The sequence below is a fragment of the Sapajus apella genome, unplaced genomic scaffold (assembly GCF_009761245.1).
Source record: "Sapajus apella isolate SASKATOON/1434 unplaced genomic scaffold, GSC_monkey_1.0 scaffold90, whole genome shotgun sequence".
NCBI lineage: Eukaryota > Metazoa > Chordata > Mammalia > Primates > Cebidae > Sapajus > Sapajus apella.
In genome coordinates this window covers 1,847,385-1,859,548 of record NW_022437030.1, presented here as the reverse complement: position 1 = coordinate 1,859,548, position 12,164 = coordinate 1,847,385, and the positions used below count along the sequence as shown (strand labels likewise).

Here is a 12,164-nt window from a genome sequence, read left to right as displayed (position 1 = left end):
TGGTAGCAGCGGACTGCCTCAGTAGTGGCGAACTGCCTCAGTAATGGCAGACCGGCCTGTCTCAGTAGCTGCGGACTGCCTCAGTAATGGTGAACCGGACTGCCTCGGTAGCAGCAGACTGCCTCAGTGATGGCGGACCAGACTGCCTCAGTAGCAGCGAACGGCCTCTGTAGAGGGGAACCAGACTGCCTCAGTAATGGCGGACTGGACTGCATCAGTAGTTGTGAACTGCCTCAGTAATGGTGGTCCGGACTGCCTCGGTAGTGGCGGACTGCCTCAGTAATGGCGGAACCAGACTGCCTCCACAGCAGCCGACTGCCTCGGTAATGGCCGACACCCTTCTCCTCAGTGAGCTCGACATTCCCAGGTCCAGCTGTGCTTGCTGCGGAACTCTCAAGTCAGAGCATTTCAGATTGCCAGTCTTTGTAGGGGTGGGACCCTCCGAGCCAGATCACCAGGCTCCTCATTTTCAGTTGAATGGGTGGCTGTGTCTCCCAGGCTTTCCAGGAGCCAGTTGAAACGGACGCCCAGGTTTGTGTGAGTTTTTGTGCAGAATCCTGCAGTGCCCGCTGAAACAGCTGAGCTGGAAACCTCTGGCGCTTTTTGGCGGGGGGGAATCTCCTAGTCTGTGGGTGGTTAAAAACTGCGGGAGAGGCGCAGTATCTGAACCAGAGTGCTGGAGGGGATGGAAAAGCCCCGGACGGTCTCCATTGGGAAGGGAGGGGCGTCCTCCGGAGATTGTACTTCCCAGGTGAGGCAGCGCCTCACCCTGCCTTGGCTCGCCCTTCCTGGGCTACACACACTGTGCCACCAGTCCCACTGAGATGCACCTGGTACCTCATTTGGAAATGCAGAGATAACTCACCCTTTGCGCAGTTCCCACTGGGAACTGTGCTTCAGAGCTGTTCCTGTTCAGCCATCTTGCTCTGCCTCCCCTCCCACCTCATATTTTAATTTTTTTTAGAGACGAGGTCTCACTATATTGCCCAGGCTGGTCTCGAACTTCTGGGCTCAAGCAATAATCTCTTCTTTTCTTTTTCTCTTTTCTTTTCTCTTTTCTTTTCTTTCCTTTCCTTTCCTTTTTTCTTTTTTTTCCTTTCTTTTTTCTTTCTCTTCCTTTTATCTTTCTTTTTCTTTTCTTTCTTTCCCTCCCTTTTTTTCTTTCCTTCCTTTCTTCCCCCTTTCTATCTCTCTCTTTCTTTTTTTCTTTTTTCTTTTAAAGATGGAGTTTCACAAAGATGGGCAGGCTGGTTTTGAACTCCTGACCTCTGGTGATCCACCCACCTTGGCCTCCCAAAGTGCTAGGATTACAGGCATGAGCCACCACACCCAGCCTATTTTCTTTTTTAACTGGGTCTCACTGTTGCCCAGGCTGGAGTGCAGTGATGCAATCTTGGCTCACTACAACTTCTGCCTCCCAGGCTCAGGTGATCCTCCCACCTCAGCCTCCCAAGTACCGGCTGGGCTCACAGGTTGGTACCACCACACATGGCAAATTATTTTGTGTTTTTTTTGTAGAGAGAGGGTTTGGTTATGTTGCCCAGGCTGGTCTCAAACTCCTGGGCTCACGATTCGCCCACCTTGGCCTCCCAAAGTGCCAGGATTATAGGTGTGAGCTACCGTGTCTGGATATCCTTTTACTTTCAACCTGCCTGTACTGTTATACTTAAAGTGAATTTTTAGCTGGGCACGGTGGCTCACAGTTGTAATCCCAGAGTTCAAGACCAGCCTGGCAACATGGTGAAACCCCATTTCTACTAAAAATACAAAAATTAGGTGGGCGTGGTGGGGCATGCCTATAATACCAGCTACTTGGGAGGCTGAGGTAGGAGAATCGCTTGAACCCAAGAGGTGAAGGTTTTAGTGAGCTGAGATTACACCACTGAACTCTAGCCTGGGGGATAGAGTGAGACTCTGTCTCCAAAAAAAAAAAACAAAACAAAACAAAAAATAAGTAAATTTATCACAGGTAAAAAATACATAAATAAATAAGCAAAAGCATCCCAGGAGCCGTACTCTGACAGCTGTGCGTGATGCAATCCTTGAGGACTTGGTTTTCCCAAGCAAAATTGTGGGCAAGAGAATCCATGTGAATCTGGATGGCAGCTGGCTCAAAAATGTTTATTTGGACAAAGTACAGCAGAACAATGTGGAACACAAGGTTGAAACTTTTTCTGGTGTCTATAAGAAGCTCATGGGCAAGGATATTAATTTTGAATTCCCAGAGTTTCAATTGTAAGCAAAATGACTAAATAAAATATATATTCACTTTAAAAAAAAAAAAAGAAATTTTAAAAATAATATTCTAGTTTGAGGAAGTTGATACTTAGAGTATTGTCTGTTGTCTGGACAAAATATCAAGAAATTGTGTGGATCAGCTTTTATCCAAGGGAGAGTGGTTAATTTTCTGTCTCCTACATAAATTAGGAAAATGTGTGAGTCCTTCAGGTTAAGCCCCAAGTTTGAACATTCATGTGATCAAACTTGACTGTCTACCATCTCCAAGAGACTTTCCATATAGATAACATGATTTCATCACATGAACAAAGTAACCATCCAATTTAGAAAGCAGAAGCGTAACGGAATGAGATTGGAGGTGTGAAGGAGTTGAAACCAGAGATATTTTCACCAAAGTTGTCCATATTTATTAGGCCTTGGCCAACTCAGTGAAACATTGTCAACCTCACAAATCTAAATTGCTATGAAATACTGTCTTGAATAAATTATCCCAGTGCCCTGAAAAATAAAATAAAATAAAGACACATGCACACTTATGTTCATTGCAGCACTGTTTACAATAACAAAGACTTGGAACTAACCCAAATGCCCATCAATGATAGACTGGATAAAGAAAATGTGGCACATATACACCATGGAATACTATGCAGCCATAAAAAATGATGAGTTCATGTCCTTTGCAGGGACATGGATGAAGCTGGAAACCATCATTCTCAGCAAACTGACACAGGAACAGAAAACCAAGCACCACATGTTCTCACACATAAGTGAGTGTTGAACAATGAGAACACAAGGACACAGGGAGAGGAACATCACACACCGGGGCCTGTCAGGGGGTTGGGGGAGAGGGATAGCAGGGGGTGGGAGGATTGGGGAGGGATAACATTAAGAGAAATACCTAATGCAGATGACGGGGGGGATGGATGCAGCAAACCACCATGGCATGTGTATACCTATGTAACAATCCTGCACGATCTACACATGTACCCCAGAACTTAAAGTATAATGGAAAAAAAAAAAAAAAAGAATCCAGTGTCACAAAAAACCAGGTCCATCTGGAAGTGTATGAAAGAAAGCTTGGGATACTTGAGCTGGGACCTGAATGCCAAGTTTTTGTTAAAAGCCGAGAAAAGAGCCAGGTGTGGTGGCTCACATCTGTAATCCCAGCACACTGGGAGGCCGAGGTGGGTGGATCACCTGAGGTCAGAAGTTCAATACCAGCCTGGGCAACATGGTGAAATCTGGTCTCTACTAAAAATACAAAAAAATTAGCCAGGCATGGTGACACTTGCCTGTAATCCCAGCTACTCAGGAGGCTGAGACAGGAGAATTGTTTGAACCTGGGAGGTGGAGTGAGCCGAGGTTGTGCCACCGCACTCCAGCCTGGACGAAAAGAGTGAGACTCCATCTCAAATATATATATATATATTTATATTATATATATATATACTTATATATATAAAGATTTTCCAAGCATCACTCAACAGGATCATGCTTACTTCCTCCATTTCCCTAGTAGTTATATGAACCTTAATCAGATTCTCTTTCTCTTGAAAATTCTCTTCCCCAAGCTGTTCCAGCCTATTGTCTCATTTGAGGACCCAGCTGTGTGACCTAGACAAATCCCCTAATGTCCATGAGCCTCAGTTTACTCCTTGCTAAAAGCCTATTTCATGGGGTCCAGGAAGACACTTTGCACACTTCCAAGGACCTTATAATTCTGTATTGTTATTAAAGTGTTCAGCAAGTTCATACCTTAAGGAACATCAGTGAGTTTCTTTAGACCTCTATCCAAGGAAGTAGGGAAACAGGCTTACCTTATAGCATGCGCTATATAAATTAGCTGCAAAGAAAGACAATTATTTAACAAATTTAAATAATCAAATAATATTATAAAAATTGTAAAATCTTATAACCTGGAGTTTCATTAAAAATAGAGACACTCCTGGGACATTAGTGGCAAGGGACAGGAGGAAAGAAGAGCTAGCATCTTGTGCTCCCCCAAAAACACAGTTGGATGCAAAGCCTCAATGTCTGAACCTAAAATTGGCATCAGAGGGAGGACAGCTAGGCGGGCTGCTCTCTGAAATGGAAAAAGCATTAACTGCGGGAAGAATGGGGAGTCCTCTGCCCCACTCTCCCCACTATGTAAAAAAGCAAGAATTAATTAAGATGAAAACTTCTTGGCCACAGACCATAATCACCCTAGGACACCTGGATGAGATGACCCTGCAAAGAGCCCCATGACATCATTACATCTGTAGAGCCCCATCACAGACTCCTGAGAGTCAGGTTAGTCCAATCAAGGGCATTAACTGCGGACCTTCCCAGTGGCCTGATGTAGGCCAGTCATTCAGGGGATAAACTTCTTTATCTGGGGCTCTTTACTTGCCCCAGGCCCTGCTGAACCAAGGTTCTCTTTCAATAACCAGTTCTGTTGTTCAAGGATAAAGAGAAAATGCCCATGGACAGAAGAAGCTAAATCCCTGCAGAATTCAATTGGCTGCTGCATCCATTTAGAAGATTAAAAATATAGTGAGCACATACTGTTTCCCTCTTAGGAGGAGCAAGATACTAACTAGATTACTCTAGGGATGTTCCTTAAGTCTCAGGACAAATTAAAGTCCAGACGCACATTATTTGTGTGAATTGAAAAGATCTTATGTCTAGAGCCTCAAACTGGCTAACAAACCAAAAAGGAAAATTAAAAAGAGGGAAAGAAAAAAACAAGAGGGAAAGGCAAAGGATTCAGAGCCCAAAGTGGCATCACGGCAAGACAAGGGGCCTTTTGAGTCTCTGAGACTTGGGTTTGAATTTTAGTTCTACTCCCTTATTAGTTTTGTCATCTTATCTTCCTTTCTCTCTTTGGCTCAGTCTCTTTGTCAGCAAAATCTAGCGATACCTACTTTTCAGTAACATTGTGAAGATTAAGATTACAGAAGAGATGATGTTATTTGTCGGTTGCGTAGGCTTTCAACAAATAGTTTCAGTTACTATCATTTCACCAGAAATGGGTCTTTATGTTCGAGTTAAAATGCATTGGATAATTGTTTTGTAATACAGGCAGCAGTAAAATTATAATCAAAGGAGCAACACAGCACGCGCCATGTAGAATTCTGTGCTACTGTTTGGTTTAGAAGTCAACATTTTCATCTTTATTTTTATGCCCAATGCAAAAATGCCTCAAGTTTATTTACCAACCAGACATTAATGTGCGTTCTAAGGGAAGTTACCCTCACCAGGATCCGATTCTGGCTATAAAATTTAAATAACAAATCACTTAGTGAAAGAAAAAAAATCTGCTTTTAAATAAAGATAAGGAGGATAGTGGAGTTCATAAAATAAGTCAGTCATATCTATGCTTTGCTCTCTTCAACACATCACTAAAATCAAGGGTTCTCCTGTCTCCATTTATCTTAAACTGAACTGAGTCTCCCAGCTCCTGGAAATGAGACCACAAATGATCAATTACATCTTAGTGCACGAAGTCAAAGGGTAAATGTATTATTGCTCACCACAGGCCGACCCTAACCTCAGGATTAATGCCATAAACAAAAAAAAAAAAAAAAAAAAAAACATAGTTAAGCCTGTGAAGGCACTGGCTTCAGTCTCCAAAAAATTACAAAAGGGAAATAATGACCCCTACCGTTAGAAACAAGAACAGACAAGGAACTTGGAGAGGCCGTGTGGAAGGAGGCATGGTTATTCTAGGAGCTGCAGGGACCCGGCTCCCACAAACGGTGTGTTTTCCTGTTGAGGCCCGACTGGCCACGAGGGCCTGTATTCCCCTTGAGGGATCTCTGCAGGAAGCAAACAATTTATAACCTCTCCATTTAAAATATTTTTAATTTTTTAATTAAGAAGCTTGGGCTTGCTTTGGTGACTATAACTTTTTTACATTATATTTTATGCTTGAAATGGCCACACGATTTCTGATAAAGACTTGTTAATGATGATCTCCCCAAATTCCCAGTGGTCACCACCCATGGGAAAGCTTGTATGCACAGGTAATCATGAAATATTTTTAGTATTTTAACAATTCCAAAATTGTTGAAATTATACTTAAAAGATCAAATAGCTCTTTGGCATGTGGAAATTTCTTGTAATAATGTAAATGTTTTTTAAATTCAATCCAACCTTTTCATATTGAGTATTTTTAAATAATAATGAAACAATAATCTGCAAAATATATGAGCTGTTGGAGGTGCCATCCTGCAGCAGGCTTAGACATGGCAGAGAGAGCTCGTCAGCCACAAGTGGACAGACAGCCAGGAGCTGTGATATTTCTGTTTCAGGGCTTCCGCCTGGAGCTGTGCTTCACACTATCCCTGCTGAACCTCCTCATTGCCACCCCACTCTTATAATGACCACCTACTTCTTCCCTGCCCAGCCCCCAAGCCCTCCATTGCCCGCCCTACCCTGATCTCATCATCCATTCCTTTCCAGGCTCCACCCTCGCCAACCGACTTGGACTTTCTCCATGGCTCTTTCGTGCCCCAGGACCTTCACACGAGCTGTTCATTCCCTCTGCTTGGAACATTCCCCCCCGTCTTCATCTGGCTAACCCCTATTCACATGTGTGTTTCTCAGGATGCCTTCTCTGACCCCCTAATCATAACAAAGTCTCCCCATGCTCACAATTTTGTATTTCAGGTTCCTCATGCGTAAAAATGGAAATAAAAATATGTTTGTTTTGAGCAATAAATGAGATATAACACATTTAAGCACCTAGAACAGTGCCTGGCTTGCAATGAGGGTTGAATAAATCATCACTGTGTTTTCCACTTTTCCTCTGTGGCCTGTATCGCAACTATAAGTAGATATCGATTTGCTTGTATTTGTTCCCCACTAGGCTGTAAACTCTGTAAAGCCAGAGAACATATCTTTTTATTTTTCCACCACTTTATATCAAGGCCTGGCATAGTCCCTTGTGTCAATACATATTTAGGGATTTTGTTGTTGTTATCTTATCTGTATGTTTTCATCTTCCTTCCAATTTTTATTTCAGGTTTAAGGGGCACATGCGAAAATTTGTTACATGGGTAAATTGCATGTCGCAGGGATTTGGTGTACAGATTATTTCATCACCAGGGAATGAACATAGTACCAAATAGGTAGTTTTGTTGTTGTTGTTTTTGTTTTTTGTTTTTGTTTTTCAGACAGCATTTCACTGTCTTCCAGGCTGGAGTGCCGTGGGGTGATGTCAGTTCACTGCAACCTCCACCTCCCGGGTTCAAGAGATTCTCCTGCCTCAGCCTCCCGTGTAGCTGACATTACAGGCATGCACCACCGTGCCTGGCTAATTTTTATACTTTTAGTAGAGACAAGGTTTCCCCATGTTGGCAAGGCTGGCCTTGAACTCCTGACCTCAAGTGATCCACCTGCCATGGCCTCCCAAAGTGCTGAGTCACCGGGCCCAGCCCAAATAGGTGCTTTTAAAATCCTCACCCTCCACCCCCAAGTAGGCCCTGGTGTCTATGTGGTTGGTCATGGAAATTCTACACAGCAGAGAAACCATATCAAGTAATTGGAGGGTGGATCTGAAAAAGCTTAAATGATGATGTAAAAATGCATCAGGCCCACTTCCTCTTGCTGTCCCCACCTCCCTAGACCCTCCCTGCCACACTTCCTTTCCCTCCCTCTCTTTTATCCCTTGCTGTCCCTGAATCTGTTTCTCTGGCATTCCATGTTCTCTGCAGCATTCCTATAGCAGCTGGTACACAGTAAGTGCTCAATAAACTTTACTGAATAAATGCTGGGACAACTGAAGAGCTGGATGAACAGAGGGAGGATGGATACGAAAGAGAATGAGAGGAGGATGGGGTACACACACCCCCACTTAGCATGAAGGAAATTTCCTCTTGTGATTTCAAAAAGCCACTCCCCCAAAATCTCTACCCTGATGCTCCCCTAACTCAGTAAAAACAGAATTGGTCCCTCTCCTTGAAGTTAATTTAAAACCTAAACATGAATCCAGTCTGATGGGCCCTTGACACTTAAGGCTCCCATCTGGGCAGCCTCTCCATTACTCCTAATGGCCAGCTTTGAAATAGAATTACTTCATTCTTCAAAGTAAAGTGCAGGGAGTTTTTCCCTCTCTGAACAGCAAGCACATACTGCAAAGACATTCTGCTTCTATAAATATACTTTTCTAAATGTTAAAGGGTGAGAGCAATTTCCAAAGGTCTCTGCCTTGAAGGAGCCCTCCGATGATATTTAATTGAACTACTTTCGCTTTGAGAAGTGAGGAAACTAAAATGTAAGAAGTGGAAATGCTTCTTGGTTTTATGTCAAAACATAGGCTTCTAGAAAAAATAATGGGAAAAAATTTTCTGTTACTAAATTCAGGAAAATGAACATAAACAGCTCAACCAAAGAGAGCAAAGTACCGGATTTTTGTAGGACAGTTGGAGGAAAACCCGTCTTCTTTAAAATTCTCATTTTAAACCCTTCACAACTGTTGAAGGCATTTTTATTGATAAAAATCACTAAAAATCTCTCCCCTTCCTTTGGCATTCAAAATTGAGCATTCAATATAAACATGTCTGCTGCAAGTTAAATATTAACTCCTTTCATCACATCCCCACGGTGTTGCCAGAGCAAATCCGTTTGGACAGAAGAAACTAAATTCTGTAAAAGTTGAAAAAAGAAAGAGACAGTTCACCTGAGTGAAGTAAACTCCCTGAAAACAGGCAAATGATCAACTTGCTATTTCGTATTTGTGAAAACATTTGAATGGAAATTGGCATATTTCGACCTAAGTCACATTAAGGAGCCAACAATTAAATCTTCGTTCCAGCTCAATGTATTTATAATGTTGCTATAATGCTGAATTTGATGTGATGTTCTCTGATGGGAAAAGGGACAGGGAACTGCTGAGTCAGCATTCACAGAATGCCAGAAAGAGAAGGTGAATGAGTATGATTACTGCACAGTTGCAACTGCTGTGCCCTGCAGAACCCCAGTGGACACCACACATTTAGACTGCCATGTGAATGGCACTACGGTGGCAGAGTTGCATATTTGCGACTGTATAAAATATTTACCATCTGTCTTTTTATAGAAAAAGTTTGCTTCGCCAGGTATGGTGGCTTACACTTGAAACCCAAGCGCTTTGGGAGGCCAAGGCAGGAGGATCACTAGAGCCCAGGAGTTCAAGACCAGCCTGGGCAACATAGCAAGACTCTATCTCTACAAAAAAAATTCAAGATTAGCTGGGCATGGTGGTGCACACCTGTAGTCCCAGCTACTCAGAAGACTGAGGTGAGAGGATCTCCTGAGCCCAGGAGGAGGCTGAGGCTGCAGTGAGCCATGATTGCACCACAGCACTCTAGCCTAGGTGACATAGCGAGACCCTGCCTCAAAAAGGAAAGAAAAAAGAAAAGAAAAGAAATGAAAGGGGAGGAGAGAAAAGGGGAGAGGGGAGTGGAGTGGAGGGGAGGGGAGGGAAACATTTGCTGACCTCTGAATTATAAGGACACTGTTCTACAGGGCAAAGCTTGAGGAGAGCGGTCATGGCTTCTCTTGTCCTTTTTCCAGGCCTCTGTTTCCAGATCTGTAAATTAAAGCTAAAACGTCCTACTCCTTATGTGTTAAAGTGCTATGCGGGACATATGGTTGAAGATTTTTAATGGTTTTTTGTATTTTTTCAGTAAGAAACATACTGTGTAATTGAGAAAATGGAAAATATGTTTCCGTTCTTTCCTTGATGCTCTCTGTGCTATGAACTAAGAGTAAGTGATTCAATGAACAAAACAGTTCTGCAGTGAACAGCCTGTGCATCTGTACTTTGCACACTTTGCAGCTGTACTGCTGTCTTTTGTTAGGCTACCTAGCATGAAACTATTTCTCCAGTTGAGTGGAACCCAAACCACAGAGAGGCCGGACCCAAAATCTCACTATTGTAGCCAAAGGGGATGTGTATTTCCCCTTTTCCACTCCTCGCATCCGGTCCATGCTCAAAGTAAGCCAAACCAGTGCTCTTGCACTGAACCCTGAATGTAAAGGGAGTGACACATAAATCCAGGCACAATGGAGACTATCAAAGCCAGCAGTAGTGGAGATGACAGCCCAGCTGTGGTGAGGGAGAACAGGATTACCAGTATCACTGCTTGAGGGTGCCTGGGTGTAGCTAGCAGCCCACACTTGACTCACCAAGCTCATACACCTAGCGGGTGGTGGCAAAGCGGGCACTTTTTTCTAATTCACATAAATGAAAAGCGGCAGTTCTGAGCTGAGGTTCAGGTAGAAGCATCTGCAGCAGCATCTATTCCAGGGTCGCTCCCTCGCTCACTGCTCTCCAGCCTTCCTGCTGGTTCTGTGAACTCTCCATCACCCTTCCAGTGCATCACTTTCCTGAAGTTTGCAAGAGTCAGTTTCTGTTGTTTGCACACCTATAAGAGCCCTGACTACACACACTTACTTGCCAGCCAATCCCACCTTGTTTGGTCACCTAAGGGCCCCTGGCAAAGGCCAGACTTAATGGGGTGTGCAGAATTAGAAGAGAAAGAACGTGTTAAATGAGACTATTGCGCCACTACCCGGATAATAGAAATCAGTCTCCGCATATTAAATTTTTTAAAGACAGGCATTAGCAACCATCTATCCCAAACCCTTCATTTGTGGATGAAACTCAGAGGAAGCAGGTGAGTTGTTCAAGGTCACCCAGCTACTTAACAGCAGCTTCTGTAAGACGCGCTATCTCAGCTTCTCAAATGCATTATTTATGTGGGCACCATGATGATGTGGCTGGAGTTAAACAAAAGAGAGGCATCAATTCAGCTCTCCCAGCTGTGCCTAAATGCTCCCAGGATGCTGTGCTGAAATCAATTTTGCCCTCAAACTTCAGTCCTGGCCCAGAAGCATAACCCTGACTTTAAAAATCTTAAAAACAAAATTGTGAGACAGTTTGAACATAAAAAAAAAATTCAGATTTGCAGGATGGAGATGCCTCCTCTTGTGGTTACTGGAGCGAAGCACTGAGGCTTCTGAAGTTGGACCTGGAAAGTGCATGGATGACAAGCCACAGTGAACCACCACCAGGAGAGTCTTACATGTCCATCTCTCCTAGAATGAAATGGAGATTTTGTCTTGCAAATGCTACAGATGATGCAGAAGTGGAGCCATGCTGGAGAACAGAAGTGCCTAATCCAAGTAATGTTTTGTTTCAGTAAATCACTTAATCTTTGTTCATAGCATAGAGAGCATCACCACAAAAATGAAAACATATTTTTCACTTTCTCAATTGTATGATATGTTTCTTGGTGAAAAAAATACAAAAAATTGTTCGAAAAAAAGGTTCAATCAATATGTCACACACAGCACTTTAAGACATAAAGAGTAGAAAAATTTAGCTCCAATTTATAGACCTAGAAATAAAGCAATAGAAGCCACAGCCCCTCTCTTCTGGCTTTGTTCCATAGACCACAGTGTGCTTATAATCCAGAGGTCAGCAAATGTCTTCTACACAGAGACAGATGGTAAATATTTCAGGCAGTTGCAATTACTCAATTCTGTCTTCATGGCAGTATGTAAACAAATAGGAGTAGAAGTGTTCCAATAAAACTTTATTTAAAAAAACAGATGGTGGACCAAATTTAGCCCATGGGCCACAGATAGCCCAGCCATCTGTAGTCGATCAGAGCACACAGTCTTAATCCTCTAACATCCACACATTCTATCATCACAGACTCTAAACTGCGTCTTGAACACCTTTCAATTGGTAATATCATATCTCAGATCCAGAGGTGGTAATTACTGCTATAAGAGGCAACATCTCAGTTTTTCATAAACTGTTACAGAAGAGTAAACCTTTCCAACACATCCAAGACAATCTTTACTTACCAGGAGGACAAAACCTCCCTCACTGCCCCCATGGGTTCCACTGTGTAACACGTCTAACGTTGCAATTCAGTCCTCAAAATTAA

The 12,164-nt window shown here is 42.9% G+C and overlaps 1 long non-coding RNA gene across 1 annotated transcript in view; it reads right to left on the bottom strand.

The window, feature by feature from the left end:
- LOC116534902 overlaps positions 1 to 2,550 on the bottom strand; it is a 20,334-nt gene extending 17,784 nt beyond the window's left edge. The window contains exon 1 of the long non-coding RNA XR_004261938.1: positions 2,540 to 2,550. This is a non-coding gene — a long non-coding RNA (uncharacterized LOC116534902). The remainder of the gene's footprint in view (positions 1 to 2,539) is intronic.
- Positions 2,551 to 12,164: the final 9,614 nt, after the last annotated feature.